The 27,910-nt window shown below is 42.8% G+C and overlaps 33 non-coding genes across 33 annotated transcripts; all 33 read right to left on the bottom strand.

Moving 5' to 3' along the window:
- Positions 1-579: 579 nt before the first annotated feature.
- On the bottom strand, positions 580-662 carry TRNAL-CAG (transfer RNA leucine (anticodon CAG)). The gene has a single exon. It is a non-coding gene; the product is annotated as a tRNA-Leu (tRNA).
- A 632-nt stretch (positions 663-1,294) lies between these two features.
- TRNAL-UAA (transfer RNA leucine (anticodon UAA)) lies at positions 1,295-1,377 on the bottom strand. The gene has a single exon. It is a non-coding gene; the product is annotated as a tRNA-Leu (tRNA).
- A 1,292-nt stretch (positions 1,378-2,669) lies between these two features.
- TRNAL-CAG (transfer RNA leucine (anticodon CAG)) lies at positions 2,670-2,752 on the bottom strand. The gene has a single exon. It is a non-coding gene; the product is annotated as a tRNA-Leu (tRNA).
- A 632-nt stretch (positions 2,753-3,384) lies between these two features.
- Positions 3,385-3,467, bottom strand: TRNAL-UAG (transfer RNA leucine (anticodon UAG)). The gene has a single exon. It is a non-coding gene; the product is annotated as a tRNA-Leu (tRNA).
- A 1,026-nt stretch (positions 3,468-4,493) lies between these two features.
- Positions 4,494-4,576, bottom strand: TRNAL-AAG (transfer RNA leucine (anticodon AAG)). Its single transcript has one exon. It is a non-coding gene; the product is annotated as a tRNA-Leu (tRNA).
- A 189-nt stretch (positions 4,577-4,765) lies between these two features.
- TRNAL-CAG (transfer RNA leucine (anticodon CAG)) lies at positions 4,766-4,848 on the bottom strand. Its single transcript has one exon. It is a non-coding gene; the product is annotated as a tRNA-Leu (tRNA).
- Positions 4,849-5,480: 632 nt separating this feature from the next.
- TRNAL-UAG (transfer RNA leucine (anticodon UAG)) lies at positions 5,481-5,563 on the bottom strand. Its single transcript has one exon. It is a non-coding gene; the product is annotated as a tRNA-Leu (tRNA).
- A 1,026-nt stretch (positions 5,564-6,589) lies between these two features.
- Positions 6,590-6,672, bottom strand: TRNAL-AAG (transfer RNA leucine (anticodon AAG)). Its single transcript has one exon. It is a non-coding gene; the product is annotated as a tRNA-Leu (tRNA).
- Positions 6,673-6,861: 189 nt separating this feature from the next.
- On the bottom strand, positions 6,862-6,944 carry TRNAL-CAG (transfer RNA leucine (anticodon CAG)). The gene has a single exon. It is a non-coding gene; the product is annotated as a tRNA-Leu (tRNA).
- Positions 6,945-7,576: 632 nt separating this feature from the next.
- Positions 7,577-7,659, bottom strand: TRNAL-UAG (transfer RNA leucine (anticodon UAG)). The gene has a single exon. It is a non-coding gene; the product is annotated as a tRNA-Leu (tRNA).
- A 1,027-nt stretch (positions 7,660-8,686) lies between these two features.
- On the bottom strand, positions 8,687-8,769 carry TRNAL-AAG (transfer RNA leucine (anticodon AAG)). Its single transcript has one exon. It is a non-coding gene; the product is annotated as a tRNA-Leu (tRNA).
- A 189-nt stretch (positions 8,770-8,958) lies between these two features.
- TRNAL-CAG (transfer RNA leucine (anticodon CAG)) lies at positions 8,959-9,041 on the bottom strand. Its single transcript has one exon. It is a non-coding gene; the product is annotated as a tRNA-Leu (tRNA).
- A 632-nt stretch (positions 9,042-9,673) lies between these two features.
- Positions 9,674-9,756, bottom strand: TRNAL-UAG (transfer RNA leucine (anticodon UAG)). The gene has a single exon. It is a non-coding gene; the product is annotated as a tRNA-Leu (tRNA).
- A 1,027-nt stretch (positions 9,757-10,783) lies between these two features.
- On the bottom strand, positions 10,784-10,866 carry TRNAL-AAG (transfer RNA leucine (anticodon AAG)). Its single transcript has one exon. It is a non-coding gene; the product is annotated as a tRNA-Leu (tRNA).
- Positions 10,867-11,055: 189 nt separating this feature from the next.
- TRNAL-CAG (transfer RNA leucine (anticodon CAG)) lies at positions 11,056-11,138 on the bottom strand. The gene has a single exon. It is a non-coding gene; the product is annotated as a tRNA-Leu (tRNA).
- Positions 11,139-11,770: 632 nt separating this feature from the next.
- TRNAL-UAG (transfer RNA leucine (anticodon UAG)) lies at positions 11,771-11,853 on the bottom strand. Its single transcript has one exon. It is a non-coding gene; the product is annotated as a tRNA-Leu (tRNA).
- A 1,026-nt stretch (positions 11,854-12,879) lies between these two features.
- Positions 12,880-12,962, bottom strand: TRNAL-AAG (transfer RNA leucine (anticodon AAG)). The gene has a single exon. It is a non-coding gene; the product is annotated as a tRNA-Leu (tRNA).
- Positions 12,963-13,866: 904 nt separating this feature from the next.
- Positions 13,867-13,949, bottom strand: TRNAL-UAG (transfer RNA leucine (anticodon UAG)). Its single transcript has one exon. It is a non-coding gene; the product is annotated as a tRNA-Leu (tRNA).
- Positions 13,950-14,976: 1,027 nt separating this feature from the next.
- On the bottom strand, positions 14,977-15,059 carry TRNAL-AAG (transfer RNA leucine (anticodon AAG)). The gene has a single exon. It is a non-coding gene; the product is annotated as a tRNA-Leu (tRNA).
- Positions 15,060-15,248: 189 nt separating this feature from the next.
- Positions 15,249-15,331, bottom strand: TRNAL-CAG (transfer RNA leucine (anticodon CAG)). Its single transcript has one exon. It is a non-coding gene; the product is annotated as a tRNA-Leu (tRNA).
- Positions 15,332-15,963: 632 nt separating this feature from the next.
- On the bottom strand, positions 15,964-16,046 carry TRNAL-UAG (transfer RNA leucine (anticodon UAG)). The gene has a single exon. It is a non-coding gene; the product is annotated as a tRNA-Leu (tRNA).
- Positions 16,047-17,072: 1,026 nt separating this feature from the next.
- On the bottom strand, positions 17,073-17,155 carry TRNAL-AAG (transfer RNA leucine (anticodon AAG)). Its single transcript has one exon. It is a non-coding gene; the product is annotated as a tRNA-Leu (tRNA).
- A 904-nt stretch (positions 17,156-18,059) lies between these two features.
- TRNAL-UAG (transfer RNA leucine (anticodon UAG)) lies at positions 18,060-18,142 on the bottom strand. Its single transcript has one exon. It is a non-coding gene; the product is annotated as a tRNA-Leu (tRNA).
- A 1,292-nt stretch (positions 18,143-19,434) lies between these two features.
- On the bottom strand, positions 19,435-19,517 carry TRNAL-CAG (transfer RNA leucine (anticodon CAG)). Its single transcript has one exon. It is a non-coding gene; the product is annotated as a tRNA-Leu (tRNA).
- Positions 19,518-20,149: 632 nt separating this feature from the next.
- TRNAL-UAG (transfer RNA leucine (anticodon UAG)) lies at positions 20,150-20,232 on the bottom strand. Its single transcript has one exon. It is a non-coding gene; the product is annotated as a tRNA-Leu (tRNA).
- Positions 20,233-21,530: 1,298 nt separating this feature from the next.
- TRNAL-CAG (transfer RNA leucine (anticodon CAG)) lies at positions 21,531-21,613 on the bottom strand. The gene has a single exon. It is a non-coding gene; the product is annotated as a tRNA-Leu (tRNA).
- Positions 21,614-22,245: 632 nt separating this feature from the next.
- Positions 22,246-22,328, bottom strand: TRNAL-UAG (transfer RNA leucine (anticodon UAG)). Its single transcript has one exon. It is a non-coding gene; the product is annotated as a tRNA-Leu (tRNA).
- Positions 22,329-23,354: 1,026 nt separating this feature from the next.
- Positions 23,355-23,437, bottom strand: TRNAL-AAG (transfer RNA leucine (anticodon AAG)). Its single transcript has one exon. It is a non-coding gene; the product is annotated as a tRNA-Leu (tRNA).
- A 904-nt stretch (positions 23,438-24,341) lies between these two features.
- On the bottom strand, positions 24,342-24,424 carry TRNAL-UAG (transfer RNA leucine (anticodon UAG)). The gene has a single exon. It is a non-coding gene; the product is annotated as a tRNA-Leu (tRNA).
- Positions 24,425-25,451: 1,027 nt separating this feature from the next.
- TRNAL-AAG (transfer RNA leucine (anticodon AAG)) lies at positions 25,452-25,534 on the bottom strand. Its single transcript has one exon. It is a non-coding gene; the product is annotated as a tRNA-Leu (tRNA).
- Positions 25,535-26,438: 904 nt separating this feature from the next.
- Positions 26,439-26,521, bottom strand: TRNAL-UAG (transfer RNA leucine (anticodon UAG)). The gene has a single exon. It is a non-coding gene; the product is annotated as a tRNA-Leu (tRNA).
- A 1,026-nt stretch (positions 26,522-27,547) lies between these two features.
- On the bottom strand, positions 27,548-27,630 carry TRNAL-AAG (transfer RNA leucine (anticodon AAG)). Its single transcript has one exon. It is a non-coding gene; the product is annotated as a tRNA-Leu (tRNA).
- Positions 27,631-27,819: 189 nt separating this feature from the next.
- TRNAL-CAG (transfer RNA leucine (anticodon CAG)) lies at positions 27,820-27,902 on the bottom strand. The gene has a single exon. It is a non-coding gene; the product is annotated as a tRNA-Leu (tRNA).
- Positions 27,903-27,910: the final 8 nt, after the last annotated feature.

Below are 27,910 nucleotides of genomic sequence, written 5' to 3'. Positions count from 1 at the left end.
ACATCTCTTGAATGGATCATTAGAAAATGAGGTTACATAAAATTAAAAATCTACTTATTGGAAACCAAAAATATCACAAGACTGAATGTAAGCCATTTCTTCAATAAAAGGGATTTTTTAGGCACCCCCCAAACAACACATAAAACACCACTAGTGCTAGAAGAATATTATAAGAGCTTGAAGACAGAATTGGGCAAATTCATTTGCAGTTGAAACTGAAGTTTGGTACTTATTCAGATATTATATGCACTGCCAATTTTTAGCTGAGATTCTGAAGGAACGCAGAGACAAAATGGACTTAAAGTTTTGCTAGAAGTGGGATTCGAACCCACGCCTCCAGGAGAGACTGCGGCCTTAACACATCACCTTAGACCACTCGGCCATCCTGACCACATGCTGCTTGTCCATCTACATAGTGAGAAAGATAGTGTGAACAAAAAAAACACACATCTTAGGCCATAAGTGGCTATAGCAAGAAAGAAACTCACTGCACTTTTCCAAAAAGACAACCATATAAGCCCATGTGAGGGAAATGATCTGATTTTCTCCCTCAAGAAAAAAGTAGATTAAACACAGGTTTGTCAGAAGTGGGATTTGAACCCACACCTCCAGAAGAGACTGCGACCTGAACGCAGCGCCTTAGACCACTCGGCCATCCTGACTTGCATTTGCAGCACCTTCCACAAGCCAGACAGCCATGCAAGTTTGGTACCGAAAAGGCATGCCCTCAATTTATTTATCCCATTATAAGCATTTCCAACAGATCTTTGAACAATCCATACAGAGCAGTACCTATGAAGAACTCTTTAGACCTTTAATGAGTACAAAGAGAAAGTGCTATTCACCAGCCACTTGAACGGCCCAAAGCTGCTTTGAAATTGCGTCAACAGCCACATCTTGGCTGACTAAAGCAAATTCAACAAGGGAGCTCAATGTCACAACATAGGGTGGAATACGCAAATCTAAGCAGCCCCTGATCACAGCCCTGAGGACATTGCTGTAAGTGTGCTGGAGTACAGCTGTCTACCAGGTGCTTGGCATTCTTCCAAATTTGCATGGCCTGTCTGGCCAGGGAATACAAGAGCATGACTCTTCTAGATGATCTCTTACATGGGTCCTAAGCTCATTTGGTAAGGATTGCACTTTATCAGCAAGACTTTGTACAACAGAAATATATGAGAAACCCAAGCTCTCTTGACTAGACGAGGACGGAATAACGTCCCAGGTGAAGACGAACAGATGCAACTTCCATCAGATGTTATCCTGATGAAGAAGATTATATCTCCAAAAGTCATGTCAGAAGTGGGATTCGAACCCACGCCTCCAGAGGAGACTGCGGCTTAAACACAGCACCTTAGACCACTCGGCCATCCTGACAGTGGAGAGTCCTCAGAAATGTATAAAAGTCACTCAGGAAATTTCTGCGTCCATGCAAGCTTGAAATAATTTCAACCTTCAAACACAAGGTGCAACTTTTTGCACAGGACAATAAACACAGAAGATCACATATGAAAGCATGTCATTTCACAGGTGTACTGTTTTTATGCTTTTAGAATAACTTATACCTCTCACCAGCTATTTAGGGTTCTGTATCCTGCTCACAAAATTACCTTGCCTGCGACCTCTCTCTTTATACACAAACAACTACTGCTCAGGAAGTAGGAAGGCAGAAGGTGGGGCAGTGTATGCAAATTTATGCTGTCAATGTGCCTTGCAGATTCATGCAGAATTTCTAGATCCTTGTTGGAAACAAGAGAGCAGGCCTTGTTTCAGATCAACTGTCCCTAGCAAGGAACGTCTGAGCACATCCATTCTTTTGCTCTCTAGCCCCTGGCTTGGGACTCACCCTCACTGGCTGAGGAGTGAAGTTCTGCATACCAACGTTGCATAGAAGGTATGTTTGTGATTGGTTTGAGATGGGTGGGAGGTCAAGAGCAGGGAAAAGCAAGTCACCTTCACTTCTAGTCTCCTCTTCTATGCCTACCTGCCGTTCACTCACTCTGTCTTTGTTTCATTCTCTCCTTCTTCAACACCCCATCTCACTCACTGGCTCTATCATTTGTGCTCTTTCCCCTTGCTCTTCATTTCATAGTGGAAACATCTCTTAAATGGATCATTAGAAAATGAGGTTACATAAAATTAAAAATCTACTTATTGGAAACCAAAAATATCACAAGACTGAATGCAAGCCATTTCTTCAATAAAAGGGATTTTTTAGGCACCCCCCAAAAAACACATAAAACACCACTAGTGCTAGAAGAATATTATACGAGCTTGAAGACAGAATTGGGCAAATTCATTTGCAGTTGAAACTGAAGTTTGGTACTTATTCAGATATTATATGCACTGCCAATTTTTAGCTGAGATTCTGAAGGAACGCAGAGACAAAATGGACTTAAAGTTTTGTCAGACCAAATCCCACGCCTCCAGGAGAGACTGCAGCCTTAACGCAGCGCCTTAGACCACTCGGCCATCCTGACCACATGTTGCTTGTTCATCTACATAGTGAGAAAGATAGTGTGAACAAAAAAAACACACATCTTAGGCCATGAGTGGCTATAGCAAGAAAAAAACTCACTGCACTTTTCCAAAAAGACAACCATATAAGCCCATGTGAGGGAAATGATCTGATTTTCTCCCTCAAGAAAAAAGAAGATTAAACACAGGTTTGTCAGAAGTGGGATTTGAACCCACGCCTCCAGAAGAGACTGCGACCTGAACGCAGCGCCTTAGACCACTCGGCCATCCTGACTTGCATTTGCAGCACCTTCCACAAGCCAGACAGCCATGCAAGTGGGGTACCGAAAAGGCATGCCCTCAATTTATTTATCCCATTATAAGCATTTCCAACAGATCTTTGAACAATCCATACAGAGCAGTACCTATGAAGAACTCTTTAGACCTTTAATGAGTACAAAGAGAAAGTGCTATTCACCAGCCACTTGAACGGCCCAAAGCTGCTTTGAAATTGAGTCAATAGCCACATCTTGGCTGACTAAAGCAAATTCAACAATGGATCTCAATGTCACAACATAGGGTGGAATTCGCAAATCTAAGCAGCCCCTGATCACTGCCCTGAGGAAAATGCTGTAAGTGTGCTGGAGTCCAGCTGTCTACCAGGTGCTTGGCATTCTTCCAAATTTGTATGGCCTGTCTGGCCAGGGAATACAAGTGAATGACTCTTCTAGATGAGCTCTTACATGGGTCATAAGCTCATTTGGTAAGGATTGCACTTTATCAGCAAGACTTTGTACAACAGAAATATATGAGAAACCCAAGCTCTCTTGACTAGACGAGGACAGAATAACGTCCCAGGTGAAGACGGACAGAAGCAACTTCCATCAGATGTTATCCTGATGAAGAAGATTATATCTCCAAAAGTCATTTCAGAAGTGGGATTCGAACCCACGCCTCCAGAGGAGACTGCGGCCTAAACACAGCGCCTTAGACCACTCGGCCATCCTGACAGTGAAGAGTCCTAAGAAATGTATAAAAGTCACTCAGAAATTTCTGCGTCCATGCACGCTTGAAATAATTTCAACCTTCAAACACAAGGTGCAACTTTTTGCACAGGACAATAAACACAGAAGATCACATATGAAAGCATTTCATTTCACAGGTGTACTGTTTTTATGCTTTTAGAATAACTTATACCTCTCACCAGCTATTTAGGGTTCTGTATCCTACTCACAAAATTACCTTGCCTGCGACCTTTCTCTCTATACACAAACAACTACTGCTCAGGAAGTAGGAAGGCAGAAGGTGGGGCAGTTTATGCAAATTTATGCTGTCAATGTGCCTTGCACATTCATGCAGAATTTCTAGATCCTTGCTGGAAACAAGAGAGCAGGCCTTGTTTCAGATCAACTGTCCCTACCAAGGAACGTCTGAGCACATCCATTCTTTTGCTCTCTAGCCCCTGGCTTGGGACTCACCCTCACTGGCTGAGGAGTGAAGTTCTGCATACCAACGTTGCATAGAAGGTATGTTTGTGATTGGTTTGAGATGGGTGGGAAGTCAAGAGCAGGAAAAAGCAAGTCACTTTCACTTCTAGTCTCCTCTTCTATGCCTACCTGCCGTTCACTCACTCTGTCTTTGTTTCATTCTCTCCTTCCTCAACACCCCATCTCACTCACTCGCTCTATCATTTGTGCTCTTTCCCCTTGCTCTTCATTTCATAGTGGAAACATCTCTTAAATGGATCATTAGAAAATGAGGTGACATAAAATTAAAAATCTACTTATTGGAAACCAAAAATATCACAAGACTGAATGTAAGCCATTTCTTCAATAAAAGGGATTTTTTAGGCACCCCCCAAACAACACATAAAACACCACTAGTGCTAGAAGAATATTATAAGAGCTTGAAGACAAAATTGGGCAAATTCATTTGCAGTTGAAACTGAAGTTTGGTACTTATTCAGATATTATATGCACTGCCAATTTTTAGCTGAGATTCTGAAGGAACGCAGAGACAAAATGGACTTAAAGTTTTGCCAGAAGTGGGATTCGAACCCACGCCTCCAGGAGAGACTGCGGCCTTAACACAGCACCTTAGACCACTCGGCCATCCTGACCACATGTTGCTTGTCCATCTACATAGTGAAAAAGATAGTGTGAACAAAAAAAACACACATCTTAGGCCATAAGTGTCTATAGCAAGAAAGAAACTCACTGCACTTTTCCAAAAAGACAACCATATAAGCCCATGTGAGGGAAATGATCTGATTTTCTCCCTCAAGAAAAAAGTAGATTAAACACAGGTTTGTCAGAAGTGGGATTTGAACCCACGCCTCCAGAAGAGACTGCGACCTGAACGCAGCGCCTTAGACCACTCAGCCATCCTGACTTGCATTTGCAGCACCTTCCACAAGCCAGACAGCCATGCAAGTTTGGTACCGAAAAGGCATGCCCTCAATTTATTTATCCCATTATAAGCATTTTCAACAGATCTTTGAACAATCCATACAGAGCAGTACCTATGAAGAACTCTTTAGACCTTTAAAGCGTACAAAGAGAAAGTGCTATTCACCAGCCACTTTAACGGCCCAAAGCTGCTTTGAAATTGAGTCAACAGCCACATCTTGGCTGACTAAAGCAAATTCAACAAGGGAGCTCAATGTCACAACATAGGGTGGAATACGCAAATCTAAGCAGCCCCTGATCACAGCCCTGAGGACATTGCTGTAAGTGTGCTGGAGTCCAGCTGTCTACCAGGTGCTTGGCATTCTTCCAAATTTGCATGGCCTGTCTGGCCAGGGAATACAAGAGCATGACTCTTCTAGATGAGCTCTTACATGGGACCTAAGCTCATTTGGTAAGGATTGCACTTTATCAGCAAGACTTTGTACAACAGAAATATATGAGAAACCCAAGCTCTCTTGACTAGACGAGGACGGAATAACGTCCCAGGTGAAGACGAACAGATGCAACTTCCATCAGATGTTATCCTGATGAAGAAGATTATATCTCCAAAAGTCATGTCAGAAGTGGGATTCGAACCCAGGCCTCCAGAGGAGACTGCGGCCTAAACACAGCGCCTTAGACCACTCGGCCATCCTGACAGTGGAGAGTCTTAAGAAATGTATAAAAGTCACTCAGAAATTTCTGCGTCCATGCAAGCTTGAAATAATTTCAACCTTCAAACACAAGGTGCAACTTTTTGCACAGGACAATAAACACAGAAGATCACATATGAAAGCATTTCATTTCACAGGTGTACTGTTTTTATGCTTTTAGAATAACTTATACCTCTCACCAGCTATTTAGGGTTCTGTATCCTACTCACAAAATTACCTTGCCTGCGACCTCTCTCATTATACACAAACAACTACTGCTCAGGAAGTAGGAAGGCAGAAGGTGGGGCAGTTTATGCAAATTTATGCTGTCAATGTGCCTTGCAGATTCATGCAGAATTTCTAGATCCTTGCTGGAAACAAGAGAGCAGGCCTTGTTTCAGATCAACTGTCCCTAGCAAGGAACGTCTGAGCACATCCATTCTTTTGCTCTCTAGCCCCTGGCTTGGGACTCACCCTCACTGGCTGAGGAGTGAAGTTCTGCATACCAACGTTGCATAGAAGGTATGTTTGTGATTGGTTTGAGATGGGAGGGAGGTCAAGAGCAGGGAAAAGCAAGTCACCTTCACTTCTAGTCTCCTCTTCTATGCCTACCTGCCGTTCACTCACTCTGTCTTTGTTTCATTTTCTCCTTCCTCAACACCCCATCTCACTCACTGGCTCTATCATTTGTGCTCTTTCCCCTTGTTCTTCATTTCATAGTGGAAACATCTCTTGAATGGATCATTAGAAAATGAGGTTACATAAAATTAAAAATCTACTTATTGGAAACCAAAAATATCACAAGACTGAATGTAAGCCATTTCTTCAATAAAAGGGATTTTTTAGGCACCCCCCAAAAAACACATAAAACACCACTAGTGCTAGAAGAATATTATACAAGCTTGAAGACAAAATTGGGCAAATTCATTTGCAGTTGAAACTGAAGTTTGGTACTTATTCAGATATTATATGCACTGCCAATTTTTAGCTGAGATTCTGAAGGAACGCAGAGACAAAATGGACTTAAAGTTTTGTCAGAAGTGGGATTCGAACCCACGCCTCCAGGAGAGACTGCGGCCTTAACGCAGCGCCTTAGACCACTCGGCCATCCTGACCACATGTTGCTTGTTCATTTACATAGTGAAAAAGATAGTGTGAACAAAAAAAACACACATCTTAGGCCATGAGTGGCTATAGCAAGAAAAAAACTCACTGCACTTTTCCAAAAAGACAACCATATAAGCCCATGTGAGGGAAATGATCTGATTTTCTCCCTCAAGAAAAAAGAAGATTAAACACAGGTTTGTCAGAAGTGGGATTTGAACCCACGCTTCCAGAAGAGACTGCGACCTGAACACAGCGCCTTAGACCACTCGGCCATCCTGACTTGCATTTGCAGCACCTTCCACAAGCCAGACAGCCATGCAAGTGGGGTACCGAACAGGCATGCCCTCAATTTCTTTATCCCATTATAAGCATTTCCAACAGATCTTTGAACAATCCATACAGAGCAGTACCTATGAAGAACTCTTTAGACCTTTAAAGCGTACAAAGAGAAAGTGCTATTCACCAGCCACTTGAACGGCGCAAAGCTGCTTTGAAATTGAGTCAACAGCCACATCTTGGCTGACTAAAGCAAATTCAACAAGGGAGCTCAATGTCACAACATAGGGTGGAATACGCAAATCTAAGCAGCCCCTGATCACAGCCCTGAGGACATTGCTGTAAGTGTGCTGGAGTACAGCTGTCTACCAGGTGCTTGGCATTCTTCCAAATTTGCATGGCCTGTCTGGCCAGGGAATACAAGAGCATGACTCTTCTAGATGATCTCTTACATGGGTCCTAAGCTCATTTGGTAAGGATTGCACTTTATCAGCAAGACTTTGTACAACAGAAATATATGAGAAACCCAAGCTCTCTTGACTAGACGAGGACGGAATAACGTCCCAGGTGAAGACGAACAGATGCAACTTCCATCAGATGTTATCCTGATGAAGAAGACTATATCTCCAAAAGTCATGTCAGAAGTGGGATTCGAACCCACGCCTCCAGAGGAGACTGCGGCCTAAACACAGCGCCTTAGACCACTCGGCCATCCTGACAGTGTAGAGTCCTCAGAAATGTATAAAAGTCACTCAGGAAATTTCTGCGTCCATGCAAGCTTGAAATAATTTCAACCTTCAAACACAAGGTGCAACTTTTTGCACAGGACAATAAACACAGAAGATCACATATGAAAGCATTTCATTTCACAGGTGTACTGTTTTTATGCTTTTAGAATAACTTATACCTCTCACCAGCTATTTAGGGTTCTGTATCCTACTCACAAAATTACCTTGCCTGCGACCTCTCTCTTTATACATAAACAACTACTGCTCAGGAAGTAGGAAGGCAGAAGGTGGGGCAGTGTATGCAAATTTATGCTGTCAATGTGCCTTGCAGATTCATGCAGAATTTCTAGATCCTTGCTGGAAACAAGAGAGCAGGCCTTGTTTCAGATCAACTGTCCCTAGCAAGGAACGTCTGAGCACATCCATTCTTTTGCTCTCTAGCCCCTGGCTTGGGACTCACCCTCACTGGCTGAGGAGTGAAGTTCTGCATACCAACGTTGCATAGAAGGTATGTTTGTGATTGGTTTGAGATGGGAGGGAGGTCAAGAGCAGGGAAAAGCAAGTCACCTTCACTTCTAGTCTCCTCTTCTATGCCTACCTGCCGTTCACTCACTCTGTCTTTGTTTCATTTTCTCCTTCGTCAACACCCCATCTCACTCACTGGCTCTATCATTTGTGCTCTTTCCCCTTGTTCTTCATTTCATAGTGGAAACATCTCTTGAATGGATCATTAGAAAATGAGGTTACATAAAATTAAAAATCTACTTATTGGAAACCAAAAATATCACAAGACTGAATGTAAGCCATTTCTTCAATAAAAGGGATTTTTTAGGCACCCCCCAAAAAACACATAAAACACCACTAGTGCTAGAAGAATATTATACAAGCTTGAAGACAAAATTGGGCAAATTCATTTGCAGTTGAAACTGAAGTTTGGTACTTATTCAGATATTATATGCACTGCCAATTTTTAGCTGAGATTCTGAAGGAACGCAGAGACAAAATGGACTTAAAGTTTTGTCAGAAGTGGGATTCGAACCCACGCCTCCAGGAGAGACTGCGGCCTTAACGCAGCGCCTTAGACCACTCGGCCATCCTGACCACATGTTGCTTGTTCATTTACATAGTGAAAAAGATAGTGTGAACAAAAAAAACACACATCTTAGGCCATGAGTGGCTATAGCAAGAAAAAAACTCACTGCACTTTTCCAAAAAGACAACCATATAAGCCCATGTGAGGGAAATGATCTGATTTTCTCCCTCAAGAAAAAAGAAGATTAAACACAGGTTTGTCAGAAGTGGGATTTGAACCCACGCTTCCAGAAGAGACTGCGACCTGAACACAGCGCCTTAGACCACTCGGCCATCCTGACTTGCATTTGCAGCACCTTCCACAAGCCAGACAGCCATGCAAGTGGGGTACCGAACAGGCATGCCCTCAATTTCTTTATCCCATTATAAGCATTTCCAACAGATCTTTGAACAATCCATACAGAGAAGTACCTATGAAGAACTCTTTAGACCTTTAAAGCGTACAAAGAGAAAGTGCTATTCACCAGCCACTTGAACGGCGCAAAGCTGCTTTGAAATTGAGTCAACAGCCACATCTTGGCTGACTAAAGCAAATTCAACAAGGGAGCTCAATGTCACAACATAGGGTGGAATACGCAAATCTAAGCAGCCCCTGATCACAGCCCTGAGGACATTGCTGTAAGTGTGCTGGAGTACAGCTGTCTACCAGGTGCTTGGCATTCTTCCAAATTTGCATGGCCTGTCTGGCCAGGGAATACAAGAGCATGACTCTTCTAGATGATCTCTTACATGGGTCCTAAGCTCATTTGGTAAGGATTGCACTTTATCAGCAAGACTTTGTACAACAGAAATATATGAGAAACCCAAGCTCTCTTGACTAGACGAGGACGGAATAACGTCCCAGGTGAAGACGAACAGATGCAACTTCCATCAGATGTTATCCTGATGAAGAAGATTATATCTCCAAAAGTCATGTCAGAAGTGGGATTCGAACCCACGCCTCCAGAGGAGACTGCGGCCTAAACACAGCGCCTTAGACCACTCGGCCATCCTGACAGTGTAGAGTCCTCAGAAATGTATAAAAGTCACTCAGGAAATTTCTGCGTCCATGCAAGCTTGAAATAATTTCAACCTTCAAACACAAGGTGCAACTTTTTGCACAGGACAATAAACACAGAAGATCACATATGAAAGCATTTCATTTCACAGGTGTACTGTTTTTATGCTTTTAGAATAACTTATACCTCTCACCAGCTATTTAGGGTTCTGTATCCTACTCACAAAATTACCTTGCCTGCGACCTCTCTCTTTATACACAAACAACTACTGCTCAGGAAGTAGGAAGGCAGAAGGTGGGGCAGTGTATGCAAATTTATGCTGTCAATGTGCCTTGCAGATTCATGCAGAATTTCTAGATCCTTGCTGGAAACAAGAGAGCAGGCCTTGTTTCAGATCAACTGTCCCTAGCAAGGAACGTCTGAGCACATCCATTCTTTTGCTCTCTAGCCCCTGGCTTGGGACTCACCCTCACTGGCTGAGGAGTGAAGTTCTGCATACCAACGTTGCATAGAAGGTATGTTTGTGATTGGTTTGAGATGGGTGGGAGGTCAAGAGCAGGGAAAAGCAAGTCACCTTCACTTCTAGTCTCCTCTTCTATGCCTACCTGCCGTTCACTCACTCTGTCTTTGTTTCATTCTCTCCTTCCTCAACACCCCATCTCACTCACTGGCTCTATCATTTGTGCTCTTTCCCCTTGCTCTTCATTTCATAGTGGAAACATCTCTTAAATGGATCATTAGAAAATGAGGTTACATAAAATTTAAAATCTACTTATTGGAAACCAAAAATATCACAAGACTGAATGCAAGCCATTTCTTCAATAAAAGGGATTTTTTAGGCACCCCCCAAAAAACACATAAAACACCACTAGTGCTAGAAGAATATTATACAAGCTTGAAGACAAAATTGGGCAAATTCATTTGCAGTTGAAACTGAAGTTTGGTACTTATTCAGATATTATATGCACTGCCAATTTTTAGCTGAGATTCTGAAGGAACGCAGAGACAAAATGGACTTAAAGTTTTGTCAGAAGTGGGATTCGAACCCACGCCTCCAGGAGAGACTGCGGCCTTAACGCAGCGCCTTAGACCACTCGGCCATCCTGACCACATGTTGCTTGTTCATTTACATAGTGAAAAAGATAGTGTGAACAAAAAAAACACACATCTTAGGCCATGAGTGGCTATAGCAAGAAAAAAACTCACTGCACTTTTCCAAAAAGACAACCATATAAGCCCATGTGAGGGAAATGATCTGATTTTCTCCCTCAAGAAAAAAGAAGATTAAACACAGGTTTGTCAGAAGTGGGATTTGAACCCACGCCTCCAGAAGAGACTGCGACCTGAACGCAGCGCCTTAAACCACTCAGCCATCCTGACTTTCATTTGCAGCACCTTCCACAAGCCAGACAGCCATGCAAGTGGGGTACCGAAAAGGCATGCCCTCAATTTATTTATCCCATTATAAGCATTTCCAACAGATCTTTGAACAATCCATACAGAGCAGTACCTATGAAGAACTCTTTAGACCTTTAATGAGTACAAAGAGAAAGTGCTATTCACCATCCACTTGAACGGCCCAAAGCTGCTTTGAAATTGAGTCAATAGCCACATCTTGGCTGACTAAAGCAAATTCAACAAGGGATCTCAATGTCACAACATAGGGTGGAATTCGCAAATCTAAGCAGCCCCTGATCACAGCCCTGAGGACATTGCTGTAAGTGTGCTGGAGTACAGTTGTCTACCAGGTGCTTGGCATTCTTCCAAATTTGCATGGTCTGTCTGGCCAGGGAATACAAGAGCATGACTCTTCTAGATGAGCTCTTACATGGGACCTAAGCTCATTTGGTAAGGATTGCACTTTATCAGCAAGACTTTGTACAACAGAAATATATGAGAAACCCAAGCTCTCTTGACTAGACGAGGAAGGAATAACGTCCCAGGTGAAGACGAACAGATGCAACTTCCATCAGATGTTATCCTGATGAAGAAGATTATATCTCCAAAAGTCATGTCAGAAGTGGGATTCGAACCCACGCCTCCAGAAGAGACTGCGGCCTAAACACAGCGCCTTAGACCACTCGGCCATCCTGACAGTGGAGAGTCTTAAGAAATGTATAAAAGTCACTCAGAAATTTCTGCGTCCATGCATGCTTGAAATAATTTCAACCTTCAAACACAAGGTGCAACTTTTTGCACAGGACAATAAACACAGAAGATCACATATGAAAGCATTTCATTTCACAGGTGTACTGTTTTTATGCTTTTAGAATAACTTATACCTCTCACCAGCTATTTAGGGTTCTGTATCCTACTCACAAAATTACCTTGCCTGCGACCTCTCTCATTATACACAAACAACTACTGCTCAGGAAGTAGGAAGGCAGAAGGTGGGGCAGTTTATGCAAATTTATGCTGTCAATGTGCCTTGCAGATTCATGCAGAATTTCTAGATCCTTGCTGGAAACAAGAGAGCAGGCCTTGTTTCAGATCAACTGTCCCTAGCAAGGAACGTCTGAGCACATCCATTCTTTTGCTCTCTAGCCCCTGGCTTGGGACTCACCCTCACTGGCTGAGGAGTGAAGTTCTGCATACCAACGTTGCATAGAAGGTATGTTTGTGATTGGTTTGAGATGGGAGGGAGGTCGTGAGCAGGGAAAAGCAAGTCACCTTCACTTCTAGTCTCCTCTTCTATGCCTACCTGCCGTTCACTCACTCTGTCTTTGTTTCATTCTCTCCTTCCTCAACACCCCATCTCACTCACTGGCTCTATCATTTGTGCTCTTTCCCCTTGTTCTTCATTTCATAGTGGAAACATCTCTTGAATGGATCATTAGAAAATGAGGTTACATAAAATTAAAAATCTACTTATTGGAAACCAAAAATATCACAAGACTGAATGTAAGCCATTTCTTCAATAAAAGGGATTTTTTAGGCACCCCCCAAAAAACACATAAAACACCACTAGTGCTAGAAGAATATTATACAAGCTTGAAGACAAAATTGGGCAAATTCATTTGCAGTTGAAACTGAAGTTTGGTACTTATTCAGATATTATATGCACTGCCAATTTTTAGCTGAGATTCTGAAGGAACGCAGAGACAAAATGGACTTAAAGTTTTGTCAGAAGTGGGATTCGAACCCACGCCTCCAGGAGAGACTGCGGCCTTAACGCAGCGCCTTAGACCACTCAGCCATCCTGACCACATGTTGCTTGTTCATTTACATAGTGAGAAAGATAGTGTGAACAAAAAAAACACACATCTTAGGCCATGAGTGGCTATAGCAAGAAAAAAACTCACTGCACTTTTCCAAAAAGACAACCATATAAGCCCATGTGAGGGAAATGATCTGATTTTCTCCCTCAAGAAAAAAGAAGATTAAACACAGGTTTGTCAGAAGTGGGATTTGAACCGACGCTTCCAGAAGAGACTGCGACCTGAACACAGCGCCTTAGACCACTCGGCCATCCTGACTTGCATTTGCAGCACCTTCCACAAGCCAGACAGCCATGCAAGTGGGGTACCGAACAGGCATGCCCTCAATTTCTTTATCCCATTATAAGCATTTCCAACAGATCTTTGAACAATCCATACAGAGCAGTACCTATGAAGAACTCTTTAGACCTTTAAAGCGTACAAAGAGAAAGTGCTATTCACCAGCCACTTGAACGGCGCAAAGCTGCTTTGAAATTGAGTTAACAGCCACATCTTGGCTGACTAAAGCAAATTCAACAAGGGAGCTCAATGTCACAACATAGGGTGGAATACGCAAATCTAAGCAGCCCCTGATCACAGCCCTGAGGACATTGCTGTAAGTGTGCTGGAGTACAGCTGTCTACCAGGTGCTTGGCATTCTTCCAAATTTGCATGGCCTGTCTGGCCAGGGAATACAAGAGCATGACTCTTCTAGATGATCTCTTACATGGGTCCTAAGCTCATTTGGTAAGGATTGCACTTTATCAGCAAGACTTTGTACAACAGAAATATATGAGAAACCCAAGCTCTCTTGACTAGACGAGGACGGAATAACGTCCCAGGTGAAGACGAACAGATGCAACTTCCATCAGATGTTATCCTGATGAAGAAGATTATATCTCCAAAAGTCATGTCAGAAGTGGGATTCGAACCCACGCCTCCAGAGGAGACTGCGGCCTAAACACAGCGCCTTAGACCACTCGGCCATCCTGACAGTGGAGAGTCCTCAGAAATGTATAAAAGTCACTCAGGAAATTTCTGCGTCCATGCAAGCTTGAAATAATTTCAACCTTAAAACACAAGGTGCAACTTTTTGCACAGGACAATAAACACAGAAGATCACATATGAAAGCATTTCATTTCACAGGTGTACTGTTTTTATGCTTTTAGAATAACTTATACCTCTCACCAGCTATTTAGGGTTCTGTATCCTGCTCACAAAATTACCTTGCCTGCGACCTCTCTCTTTATACACAAACAACTACTGCTCAGGAAGTAGGAAGGCAGAAGGTGGGGCAGTGTATGCAAATTTATGCTGTCAATGTGCCTTGCAGATTCATGCAGAATTTCTAGATCCTTGCTGGAAACAAGAGAGCAGGCCTTGTTTCAGATCAACTGTCCCTAGCAAGGAACGTCTGAGCACATCCATTCTTTTGCTCTCTAGCCCCTGGCTTGGGACTCACCCTCACTGGCTGAGGAGTGAAGTTCTGCATACCAACGTTGCATAGAAGGTATGTTTGTGATTGGTTTGAGATGGGTGGGAGGTCAAGAGCAGGGAAAAGCAAGTCACCTTCACTTCTAGTCTCCTCTTCTATGCCTACCTGCCGTTCACTCACTCTGTCTTTGTTTCATTCTCTCCTTCCTCAACACCCCATCTCACTCACTGGCTCTATCATTTGTGCTCTTTCCCCTTGCTCTTCATTTCATAGTGGAAACATCTCTTAAATGGATCATTAGAAAATGAGGTTACATAAAATTTAAAATCTACTTATTGGAAACCAAAAATATCACAAGACTGAATGCAAGCCATTTCTTCAATAAAAGGGATTTTTTAGGCACCCCCCAAAAAACACATAAAACACCACTAGTGCTAGAAGAATATTATACAAGCTTGAAGACAAAATTGGGCAAATTCATTTGCAGTTGAAACTGAAGTTTGGTACTTATTCAGATATTATATGCACTGCCAATTTTTAGCTGAGATTCTGAAGGAACGCAGAGACAAAATGGACTTAAAGTTTTGTCAGAAGTGGGATTCGAACCCACGCCTCCAGGAGAGACTGCGGCCTTAACGCAGCGCCTTAGACCACTCGGCCATCCTGACCACATGTTGCTTGTTCATTTACATAGTGAAAAAGATAGTGTGAACAAAAAAAACACACATCTTAGGCCATGAGTGGCTATAGCAAGAAAAAAACTCACTGCACTTTTCCAAAAAGACAACCATATAAGCCCATGTGAGGGAAATGATCTGATTTTCTCCCTCAAGAAAAAAGAAGATTAAACACAGGTTTGTCAGAAGTGGGATTTGAACCCACGCCTCCAGAAGAGACTGCGACCTGAACGCAGCGCCTTAAACCACTCGGCCATCCTGACTTTCATTTGCAGCACCTTCCACAAGCCAGACAGCCATGCAAGTGGGGTACCGAAAAGGCATGCCCTCAATTTATTTATCCCATTATAAGCATTTCCAACAGATCTTTGAACAATCCATACAGAGCAGTACCTATGAAGAACTCTTTAGACCTTTAATGAGTTCAAAGAGAAAGTGCTATTCACCATCCACTTGAACGGCCCAAAGCTGCTTTGAAATTGAGTCAATAGCCACATCTTGGCTGACTAAAGCAAATTCAACAAGGGATCTCAATGTCACAACATAGGGTGGAATTCGCAAATCTAAGCAGCCCCTGATCACAGCCCTGAGGACATTGCTGTAAGTGTGCTGGAGTACAGTTGTCTACCAGGTGCTTGGCATTCTTCCAAATTTGCATGGTCTGTCTGGCCAGGGAATACAAGAGCATGACTCTTCTAGATGAGCTCTTACATGGGACCTAAGCTCATTTGGTAAGGATTGCACTTTATCAGCAAGACTTTGTACAACAGAAATATATGAGAAACCCAAGCTCTCTTGACTAGACGAGGAAGGAATAACGTCCCAGGTGAAGACGAACAGATGCAACTTCCATCAGATGTTATCCTGATGAAGAAGATTATATCTCCAAAAGTCATGTCAGAAGTGGGATTCGAACCCACGCCTCCAGAAGAGACTGCGGCCTAAACACAGCGCCTTAGACCACTCGGCCATCCTGACAGTGGAGAGTCTTAAGAAATGTATAAAAGTCACTCAGAAATTTCTGCGTCCATGCATGCTTGAAATAATTTCAACCTTCAAACACAAGGTGCAACTTTTTGCACAGGACAATAAACACAGAAGATCACATATGAAAGCATTTCATTTCACAGGTGTACTGTTTTTATGCTTTTAGAATAACTTATACCTCTCACCAGCTATTTAGGGTTCTGTATCCTACTCACAAAATTACCTTGCCTGCGACCTCTCTCATTATACACAAACAACTACTGCTCAGGAAGTAGGAAGGCAGAAGGTGGGGCAGTTTATGCAAATTTATGCTGTCAATGTGCCTTGCAGATTCATGCAGAATTTCTAGATCCTTGCTGGAAACAAGAGAGCAGGCCTTGTTTCAGATCAACTGTCCCTAGCAAGGAACGTCTGAGCACATCCATTCTTTTGCTCTCTAGCCCCTGGCTTGGGACTCACCCTCACTGGCTGAGGAGTGAAGTTCTGCATACCAACGTTGCATAGAAGGTATGTTTGTGATTGGTTTGAGATGGGAGGGAGGTCGTGAGCAGGGAAAAGCAAGTCACCTTCACTTCTAGTCTCCTCTTCTATGCCTACCTGCCGTTCACTCACTCTGTCTTTGTTTCATTCTCTCCTTCCTCAACACCCCATCTCACTCACTGGCTCTATCATTTGTGCTCTTTCCCCTTGTTCTTCATTTCATAGTGGAAACATCTCTTGAATGGATCATTAGAAAATGAGGTTACATAAAATTAAAAATCTACTTATTGGAAACCAAAAATATCACAAGACTGAATGTAAGCCATTTCTTCAATAAAAGGGATTTTTTAGGCACCCCCCAAAAAACACATAAAACACCACTAGTGCTAGAAGAATATTATACAAGCTTGAAGACAAAATTGGGCAAATTCATTTGCAGTTGAAACTGAAGTTTGGTACTTATTCAGATATTATATGCACTGCCAATTTTTAGCTGAGATTCTGAAGGAACGCAGAGACAAAATGGACTTAAAGTTTTGTCAGAAGTGGGATTCGAACCCACGCCTCCAGGAGAGACTGCGGCCTTAATGCAGCGCCTTAGACCACTCAGCCATCCTGACCACATGTTGCTTGTTCATTTACATAGTGAGAAAGATAGTGTGAACAAAAAAAACACACATCTTAGGCCATGAGTGGCTATAGCAAGAAAAAAACTCACTGCACTTTTCCAAAAAGACAACCATATAAGCCCATGTGAGGGAAATGATCTGATTTTCTCCCTCAAGAAAAAAGAAGATTAAACACAGGTTTGTCAGAAGTGGGATTTGAACCCACGCTTCCAGAAGAGACTGCGACCTGAACACAGCGCCTTAGACCACTCGGACATCCTGACTTGCATTTGCAGCACCTTCCACAAGCCAGACAGCCATGCAAGTGGGGTACCGAACAGGCATGCCCTCAATTTCTTTATCCCATTATAAGCATTTCCAACAGATCTTTGAACAATCCATACAGAGCAGTACCTATGAAGAACTCTTTAGACCTTTAAAGCGTACAAAGAGAAAGTGCTATTCACCAGCCACTTGAACGGCGCAAAGCTGCTTTGAAATTGAGTCAACAGCCACATCTTGGCTGACTAAAGCAAATTCAACAAGGGAGCTCAATGTCACAACATAGGGTGGAATACGCAAATCTAAGCAGCCCCTGATCACAGCCCTGAGGACATTGCTGTAAGTGTGCTGGAGTACAGCTGTCTACCAGGTGCTTGGCATTCTTCCAAATTTGCATGGCCTGTCTGGCCAGGGAATACAAGAGCATGACTCTTCTAGATGATCTCTTACATGGGTCCTAAGCTCATTTGGTAAGGATTGCACTTTATCAGCAAGACTTTGTACAACAGAAATATATGAGAAACCCAAGCTCTCTTGACTAGACGAGGACGGAATAACGTCCCAGGTGAAGACGAACAGATGCAACTTCCATCAGATGTTATCCTGATGAAGAAGATTATATCTCCAAAAGTCATGTCAGAAGTGGGATTCGAACCCACGCCTCCAGAGGAGACTGCGGCCTAAACACAGCGCCTTAGACCACTCGGCCATCCTGACAGTGGAGAGTCCTCTGAAATGTATAAAAGTCACTCAGGAAATTTCTGCGTCCATGCAAGCTTGAAATAATTTCAACCTTCAAACACAAGGTGCAACTTTTTGCACAGGACAATAAACACAGAAGATCACATATGAAAGCATTTCATTTCACAGGTGTACTGTTTTTATGCTTTTAGAATAACTTATACCTCTCACCAGCTATTTAGGGTTCTGTATCCTGCTCACAAAATTACCTTGCCTGCGACCTCTCTCTTTATACACAAACAACTACTGCTCAGGAAGTAGGAAGGCAGAAGGTGGGGCAGTGTATGCAAATTTATGCTGTCAAGGTGCCTTGCAGATTCATGCAGAATTTCTAGATCCTTGCTGGAAACAAGAGAGCAGGCCTTGTTTCAGATCAACTGTCCCTAGCAAGGAACGTCTGAGCACATCCATTCTTTTGCTCTCTAGCCCCTGGCTTGGGACTCACCCTCACTGGCTGAGGAGTGAAGTTCTGCATACCAACGTTGCATAGAAGGTATGTTTGTGATTGGTTTGAGATGGGTGGGAGGTCAAGAGCAGGGAAAAGCAAGTCACCTTCACTTCTAGTCTCCTCTTCTATGCCTACCTGCCGTTCACTCACTCTGTCTTTGTTTCATTCTCTCCTTCCTCAACACCCCATCTCACTCACTGGCTCTATCATTTGTGCTCTTTCCCCTTGCTCTTCATTTCATAGTGGAAACATCTCTTAAATGGATCATTAGAAAATGAGGTTACATAAAATTAAAAATCTACTTATTGGAAACCAAAAATATCACAAGACTGAATGCAAGCCATTTCTTCAATAAAAGGGATTTTTTAGGCACCCCCCAAAAAACACATAAAACACCACTAGTGCTAGAAGAATATTATACGAGCTTGAAGACAGAATTGGGAAAATTCATTTGCAGTTGAAACTGAAGTTTGGTACTTATTCAGATATTATATGCACTGCCAATTTTTAGCTGAGATTCTGAAGGAACGCAGAGACAAAATGGACTTAAAGTTTTGTCAGACCAAATCCCACGCCTCCAGGAGAGACTGCAGCCTTAACGCAGCGCCTTAGACCACTCGGCCATCCTGACCACATGTTGCTTGTTCATCTACATAGTGAGAAAGATAGTGTGAACAAAAAAAACACACATCTTAGGCCATGAGTGGCTATAGCAAGAAAAAAACTCACTGCACTTTTCCAAAAAGACAACCATATAAGCCCATGTGAGGGAAATGATCTGATTTTCTCCCTCAAGAAAAAAGAAGATTAAACACAGGTTTGTCAGAAGTGGGATTTGAACCCACGCCTCCAGAAGAGACTGCGACCTGAACGCAGCGCCTTAGACCACTCGGCCATCCTGACTTGCATTTGCAGCACCTTCCACAAGCCAGACAGCCATGCAAGTGGGGTACCGAAAAGGCATGCCCTCAATTTATTTATCCCATTATAAGCATTTCCAACAGATCTTTGAACAATCCATACAGAGCAGTACCTATGAAGAACTCTTTAGACCTTTAATGAGTACAAAGAGAAAGTGCTATTCACCAGCCACTTGAACGGCCCAAAGCTGCTTTGAAATTGAGTCAATAGCCACATCTTGGCTGACTAAAGCAAATTCAACAATGGATCTCAATGTCACAACATAGGGTGGAATTCGCAAATCTAAGCAGCCCCTGATCACTGCCCTGAGGAAAATGCTGTAAGTGTGCTGGAGTCCAGCTGTCTACCAGGTGCTTGGCATTCTTCCAAATTTGTATGGCCTGTCTGGCCAGGGAATACAAGTGAATGACTCTTCTAGATGAGCTCTTACATGGGTCATAAGCTCATTTGGTAAGGATTGCACATTATCAGCAAGACTTTGTACAACAGAAATATATGAGAAACCCAAGCTCTCTTGACTAGACGAGGACAGAATAACGTCCCAGGTGAAGACGGACAGAAGCAACTTCCATCAGATGTTATCCTGATGAAGAAGATTATATCTCCAAAAGTCATTTCAGAAGTGGGATTCGAACCCACGCCTCCAGAGGAGACTGCGGCCTAAACACAGCGCCTTAGACCACTCGGCCATCCTGACAGTGAAGAGTCCTAAGAAATGTATAAAAGTCACTCAGAAATTTCTGCGTCCATGCACGCTTGAAATAATTTCAACCTTCAAACACAAGGTGCAACTTTTTGCACAGGACAATAAACACAGAAGATCACATATGAAAGCATTTCATTTCACAGGTGTACTGTTTTTATGCTTTTAGAATAACTTATACCTCTCACCAGCTATTTAGGGTTCTGTATCCTACTCACAAAATTACCTTGCCTGCGACCTTTCTCTCTATACACAAACAACTACTGCTCAGGAAGTAGGAAGGCAGAAGGTGGGGCAGTTTATGCAAATTTATGCTGTCAATGTGCCTTGCACATTCATGCAGAATTTCTAGATCCTTGCTGGAAACAAGAGAGCAGGCCTTGTTTCAGATCAACTGTCCCTACCAAGGAACGTCTGAGCACATCCATTCTTTTGCTCTCTAGCCCCTGGCTTGGGACTCACCCTCACTGGCTGAGGAGTGAAGTTCTGCATACCAACGTTGCATAGAAGGTATGTTTGTGATTGGTTTGAGATGGGTGGGAAGTCAAGAGCAGGAAAAAGCAAGTCACTTTCACTTCTAGTCTCCTCTTCTATGCCTACCTGCCGTTCACTCACTCTGTCTTTGTTTCATTCTCTCCTTCCTCAACACCCCATCTCACTCACTCGCTCTATCATTTGTGCTCTTTCCCCTTGCTCTTCATTTCATAGTGGAAACATCTCTTAAATGGATCATTAGAAAATGAGGTTACATAAAATTAAAAATCTACTTATTGGAAACCAAAAATATCACAAGACTGAATGTAAGCCATTTCTTCAATAAAAGGGATTTTTTAGGCACCCCCCAAACAACACATAAAACACCACTAGTGCTAGAAGAATATTATAAGAGCTTGAAGACAGAATTGGGCAAATTCATTTGCAGTTGAAACTGAAGTTTGGTACTTATTCAGATATTATATGCACTGCCAATTTTTAGCTGAGATTCTGAAGGAACGCAGAGACAAAATGGACTTAAAGTTTTGCCAGAAGTGGGATTCGAACCCACGCCTCCAGGAGAGACTGCGGCCTTAACACAGCACCTTAGACCACTCGGCCATCCTCACCACATGTTGCTTGTCCATCTACATAGTGGAAAAGATAGTGTGAACAAAAAAAACACACATCTTAGGCCATAAGTGGCTATAGCAAGAAAGAAACTCACTGCACTTTTCCAAAAAGACAACCATATAAGCCCATGTGAGGGAAATGATCTGATTTTCTCCCTCAAGAAAAAAGTAGATTAAACACAGGTTTGTCAGAAGTGGGATTTGAACCCACGCCTCCAGAAGAGACTGCGACCTGAACGCAGCGCCTTAGACCACTCAGCCATCCTGACTTGCATTTGCAGCACCTTCCACAAGCCAGACAGCCATGCAAGTTTGGTACCGAAAAGGCATGCCCTCAATTTATTTATCCCATTATAAGCATTTTCAACAGATCTTTGAACAATCCATACAGAGCAGTACCTATGAAGAACTCTTTAGACCTTTAAAGCGTACAAAGAGAAAGTGCTATTCACCAGCCACTTTAACGGCCCAAAGCTGCTTTGAAATTGAGTCAACAGCCACATCTTGGCTGACTAAAGCAAATTCAACAAGGGAGCTCAATGTCACAACATAGGGTGGAATACGCAAATCTAAGCAGCCCCTGATCACAGCCCTGAGGACATTGCTGTAAGTGTGCTGGAGTCCAGCTGTCTACCAGGTGCTTGGCATTCTTCCAAATTTGCATGGCCTGTCTGGCCAGGGAATACAAGAGCATGACTCTTCTAGATGAGCTCTTACATGGGACCTAAGCTCATTTGGTAAGGATTGCACTTTATCAGCAAGACTTTGTACAACAGAAATATATGAGAAACCCAAGCTCTCTTGACTAGACGAGGACGGAATAACGTCCCAGGTGAAGACGAACAGATGCAACTTCCATCAGATGTTATCCTGATGAAGAAGATTATATCTCCAAAAGTCATGTCAGAAGTGGGATTCAAACCCACGCCTCCAGAGGAGTCTGCGGCCTAAACACAGCGCCTTAGACCACTCGGCCATCCTGACAGTGGAGAGTCTTAAGAAATGTATAAAAGTCACTCAGAAATTTCTGCATCCATGCAAGCTTGAAATAATTTCAACCTTCAAACACAAGGTGCAACTTTTTGCACAGGACAATAAACACAGAAGATCACATATGAAAGCATTTCATTTCACAGGTGTACTGTTTTTATGCTTTTAGAATAACTTATACCTCTCACCAGCTATTTAGGGTTCTGTATCCTACTCACAAAATTACCTTGCCTGCGACCTCTCTCATTATACACAAACAACTACTGCTCAGGAAGTAGGAAGGCAGAAGGTGGGGCAGTTTATGCAAATTTATGCTGTCAATGTGCCTTGCAGATTCATGCAGAATTTCTAGATCCTTGCTGGAAACAAGAGAGCAGGCCTTGTTTCAGATCAACTGTCCCTAGCAAGGAACGTCTGAGCACATCCATTCTTTTGCTCTCTAGCCCCTGGCTTGGGACTCACCCTCACTGGCTGAGGAGTGAAGTTCTGCATACCAACGTTGCATAGAAGGTATGTTTGTGATTGGTTTGAGATGGGAGGGAGGTCAAGAGCAGGGAAAAGCAAGTCACCTTCACTTCTAGTCTCCTCTTCTATGCCTACCTGCCGTTCACTCACTCTGTCTTTGTTTCATTCTCTCCTTCCTCAACACCCCATCTCACTCACTGGCTCTATCATTTGTGCTCTTTCCCCTTGTTCTTCATTTCATAGTGGAAACATCTCTTGAATGGATCATTAGAAAATGAGGTTACATAAAATTAAAAATCTACTTATTGGAAACCAAAAATATCACAAGACTGAATGTAAGCCGTTTCTTCAATAAAAGGGATTTTTTAGGCACCCCCCAAAAAACACATAAAACACCACTAGTGCTAGAAGAATATTATACAAGCTTGAAGACAAAATTGGGCAAATTCATTTGCAGTTGAAACTGAAGTTTGGTACTTATTCAGATATTATATGCACTGCCAATTTTTAGCTGAGATTCTGAAGGAACGCAGAGACAAAATGGACTTAAAGTTTTGTCAGAAGTGGGATTTGAACCCACGCCTCCAGGAGAGACTGCGGCCTTAACACAGCGCCTTAGACCACTCGGCCATCCTGACCACATGTTGCTTGTTCATTTACATAGTGAAAAAGATAGTGTGAACAAAAAAAACACACATCTTAGGCCATGAGTGGCTATAGCAAGAAAAAAACTCACTGCACTTTTCCAAAAAGACAACCATATAAGCCCATGTGAGGGAAATGATCTGATTTTCTCCCTCAAGAAAAAAGAAGATTAAACACAGGTTTGTCAGAAGTGGGATTTGAACCCACGCTTCCAGAAGAGACTGCGACCTGAACACAGCGCCTTAGACAACTCGGCCTTCCTGACTTGCATTTGCAGCACCTTCCACAAGCCAGACAGCCATGCAAGTGGGGTACCGAACAGGCATGCCCTCAATTTCTTTATCCCATTATAAGCATTTCCAACAGATCTTTGAACAATCCATACAGAGCAGTACCTATGAAGAACTCTTTAGACCTTTAAAGCGTACAAAGAGAAAGTGCTATTCACCAGCCACTTGAACGGCGCAAAGCTGCTTTGAAATTGAGTCAACAGCCACATCTTGGTCGACTAAAGCAAATTCAACAAGGGAGCTCAATGTCACAACATAGGGTGGAATACGCAAATCTAAGCAGCCCCTGATCACAGCCCTGAGGACATTGCTGTAAGTGTGCTGGAGTACAGCTGTCTACCAGGTGCTTGGCATTCTTCCAAATTTGCATGGCCTGTCTGGCCAGGGAATACAAGAGCATGACTCTTCTAGATGATCTCTTACATGGGTCCTAAGCTCATTTGGTAAGGATTGCACTTTATCAGCAAGACTTTGTACAACAGAAATATATGAGAAACCCAAGCTCTCTTGACTAGACGAGGACGGAATAACGTCCCAGGTGAAGACGAACAGATGCAACTTCCATCAGATGTTATCCTGATGAAGAAGATTATATCTCCAAAAGTCATGTCAGAAGTGGGATTTGAACCCACGCCTCCAGAGGAGACTGCAGCCTAAACACAGCGCCTTAGACCACTCGGCCATCCTGACAGTGTAGAGTCCTCAGAAATGTATAAAAGTCACTCAGGAAATTTCTGCGTCCATGCAAGCTTGAAATAATTTCAACCTTCAAACACAAGGTGCAACTTTTTGCACAGGACAATAAACACAGAAGATCACATATGAAAGCATTTCATTTCACAGGTGTACTGTTTTTATGCTTTTAGAATAACTTATACCTCTCACCAGCTATTTAGGGTTCTGTATCCTACTCACAAAATTACCTTGCCTGCGACCTCTCTCTTTATACACAAACAACTACTGCTCAGGAAGTAGGAAGGCAGAAGGTGGGGCAGTGTATGCAAATTTATGCTGTCAATGTGCCTTGCAGATCCATGCAGAATTTCTAGATCCTTGCTGGAAACAAGAGAGCAGGCCTTGTTTCAGATCAACTGTCCCTAGCAAGGAACGTCTGAGCACATCCATTCTTTTGCTCTCTAGCCCCTGGCTTGGGACTCACCCTCACTGGCTGAGGAGTGAAGTTCTGCATACCAACGTTGCATAGAAGGTATGTTTGTGATTGGTTTGAGATGGGTGGGAGGTCAAGAGCAGGGAAAAGCAAGTCACCTTCACTTCTAGTCTCCTCTTCTATGCCTACCTGCTGTTCACTCACTCTGTCTTTGTTTCATTCTCTCCTTCCTCAACACCCCATCTCACTCACTGGCTCTATCATTTGTGCTCTTTCCCCTTGCTCTTCATTTCATAGTGGAAACATCTCTTAAATGGATCATTAGAAAATGAGGTTACATAAAATTAAAAATCTACTTATTGGAAACCAAAAATATCACAAGACTGAATGCAAGCCATTTCTTCAATAAAAGGGATTTTTTAGGCACCCCCCAAAAAACACATAAAACACCACTAGTGCTAGAAGAATATTATACGAGCTTGAAGACAGAATTGGGCAAATTCATTTACAGTTGAAACTGAAGTTTGGTACTTATTCAGATATTATATGCACTGCCAATTTTTAGCTGAGATTCTGAAGGAACGCAGAGACAAAATGGACTTAAAGTTTTGTCAGACGTGGGATTCGAACCCACGCCTCCAGGAGAGACTGCGGCCTTAACGCAGCACCTTAGACCACTCGGCCATCCTGACCACATGTTGCTTGTTCATCTACATAGTGAGAAAGATAGTGTGAACAAAAAAAACACACATCTTAGGCCATGAGTGGCTATAGCAAGAAAAAAACTCACTGCACTTTTCCAAAAAGACAACCATATAAGCCCATGTGAGGGAAATGATCTGATTTTCTCCCTCAAGAAAAAAGAAGATTAAACACAGGTTTGTCAGAAGTGGGATTTGAACCCACGCCTCCAGAAGAGACTGCAACCTGAACGCAGCGCGTTAGACCACTCGGCCATCCTGACTTGCATTTGCAGCACCTTCCACAAGCCAGACAGCCATGCAAGTGGGGTACCGAAAAGGCATGCCCTCAATTTATTTATCCCATTATAAGCATTTCCAACAGATCTTTGAACAATCCATACAGAGCAGTACCTATGAAGAACTCTTTAGACCTTTAATGAGTACAAAGAGAAAGTGCTATTCACCAGCCACTTGAACGGCCCAAAGCTGCTTTGAAATTGAGTCAATAGCCACATCTTGGCTGACTAAAGCAAATTCAACAAGGGATCTCAATGTCACAACATAGGGTGGAATTCGCAAATCTAAGCATCCCCTGATCACTGCCCTGAGGAAAATGCTGTAAGTGTGCTGGAGTCCAGCTGTCTACCAGGTGCTTGGCATTCTTCCAAATTTGTATTGCCTGTCTGGCCAGGGAATACAAGTGAATGACTCTTCTAGATGAGCTCTTACATGGGTCATAAGCTCATTTGGTAAGGATTGCACTTTATCAGCAAGACTTTGTACAACAGAAATATATGAGAAACCCAAGCTCTCTTGACTAGACGAGGACAGAATAACGTCCCAGGTGAAGACGAACAGAAGCAACTTCCATCAGATGTTATCCTGATGAAGAAGATTATATCTCCAAAAGTCATTTCAGAAGTGGGATTCGAACCCACGCCTCCAGAGGAGACTGCGGCCTAAACACAGCACCTTAGACCACTCGGCCATCCTGACAGTGAAGAGTCCTAAGAAATGCATAAAAGTCACTCAGAAATTTCTGCGTCCATGCACGCTTGAAATAATTTCAACCTTCAAACACAAGGTGCAACTTTTTGCACAGGACAATAAACACAGAAGATCACATATGAAAGCATTTCATTTCACAGGTGTACTGTTTTTATGCTTTTAGAATAACTTATACCTCTCACCAGCTATTTAGGGTTCTGTATCCTACTCACAAAATTACCTTGCCTGCGACCTTTCTCTCTATACACAAACAACTACTGCTCAGGAAGTAGGAAGGCAGAAGGTGGGGCAGTTTATGCAAATTTATGCTGTCAATGTGCCTTGCACATTCATGCAGAATTTCTAGATCCTTGCTGGAAACAAGAGAGCAGGCCTTGTTTCAGATCAACTGTCCCTAGCAAGGAACGTCTGAGCACATCCATTCTTTTGCTCTCTAGCCCCTGGCTTGGGACTCACCCTTACTGGCTGAGGAGTGAAGTTCTGCATACCAACGTTGCATAGAAGGTATGTTTGTGATTGGTTTGAGATGGGTGGGAGGTCAAGAGCAGGGAAAAGCAAGTCACCTTCACTTCTAGTCTCCTCTTCTATGCCTACCTGCCGTTCACTCACTCTGTCTTTGTTTCATTCTCTCCTTCCTCAACACCCCATCTCACTCACTGGCTCTATCATTTGTGCTCTTTCCCCTTGCTCTTCATTTCATAGTGGAAACATCTCTTGAATGGATCATTAGAAAATGAGGTTACATAAAATTAAAAATCTACTTATTGGAAAGCAAAAATATCACAAGACTGAATGTAAGCCATTTCTTCAATAAAGGGGATTTTTTAGGCACCCCCCAAAAAACACATAAAACACCACTAGTGCTAGAAGAATATTATACGAGCTTGAAGACAGAATTGGGCAAAATCATTTGCAGTTGAAACTGAAGTTTGGTACTTATTCAGATATTATATGCACTGCCAATTTTTAGCTGAGATTCTGAAGGAACGCAGAGACAAAATGGACTTAAAGATTTGTCAGAAGTGGGATTCGAACCCACGCCTCCAGGAGAGACTGCGGCCTTAACGCAGCGCCTTAGACCACTCGGCCATCCTGACCACATGTTGCTTGTCCATCTACATAGTGAGAAAGATAGTGTGAACAAAAAAAACACACATCTTAGGCCATAAGTGGCTATAGCAAGAAAAAAACTCACTGCACTTTTCCAAAAAGACAACCATATAAGCCCATGTGAGGGAAATGATCTGATTTTCTCCCTCAAGAAAAAAGAAGATTAAACACAGGTTTGTCAGAAGTGGGATTTGAACCCACGCCTCCAGAAGAGACTGCGATCTGAACGCAGCGCCATAGACCACTCGGCCATCCTGACTTGCATTT

This window comes from Lissotriton helveticus, chromosome 8 (assembly GCF_964261635.1).
Source record: "Lissotriton helveticus chromosome 8, aLisHel1.1, whole genome shotgun sequence".
In the NCBI taxonomy this organism is placed as follows: domain Eukaryota; kingdom Metazoa; phylum Chordata; class Amphibia; order Caudata; family Salamandridae; genus Lissotriton; species Lissotriton helveticus.
The sequence above is the reverse complement of the archived record's forward strand: the minus strand, read 5'-3'. Positions and strand labels throughout refer to the sequence as shown.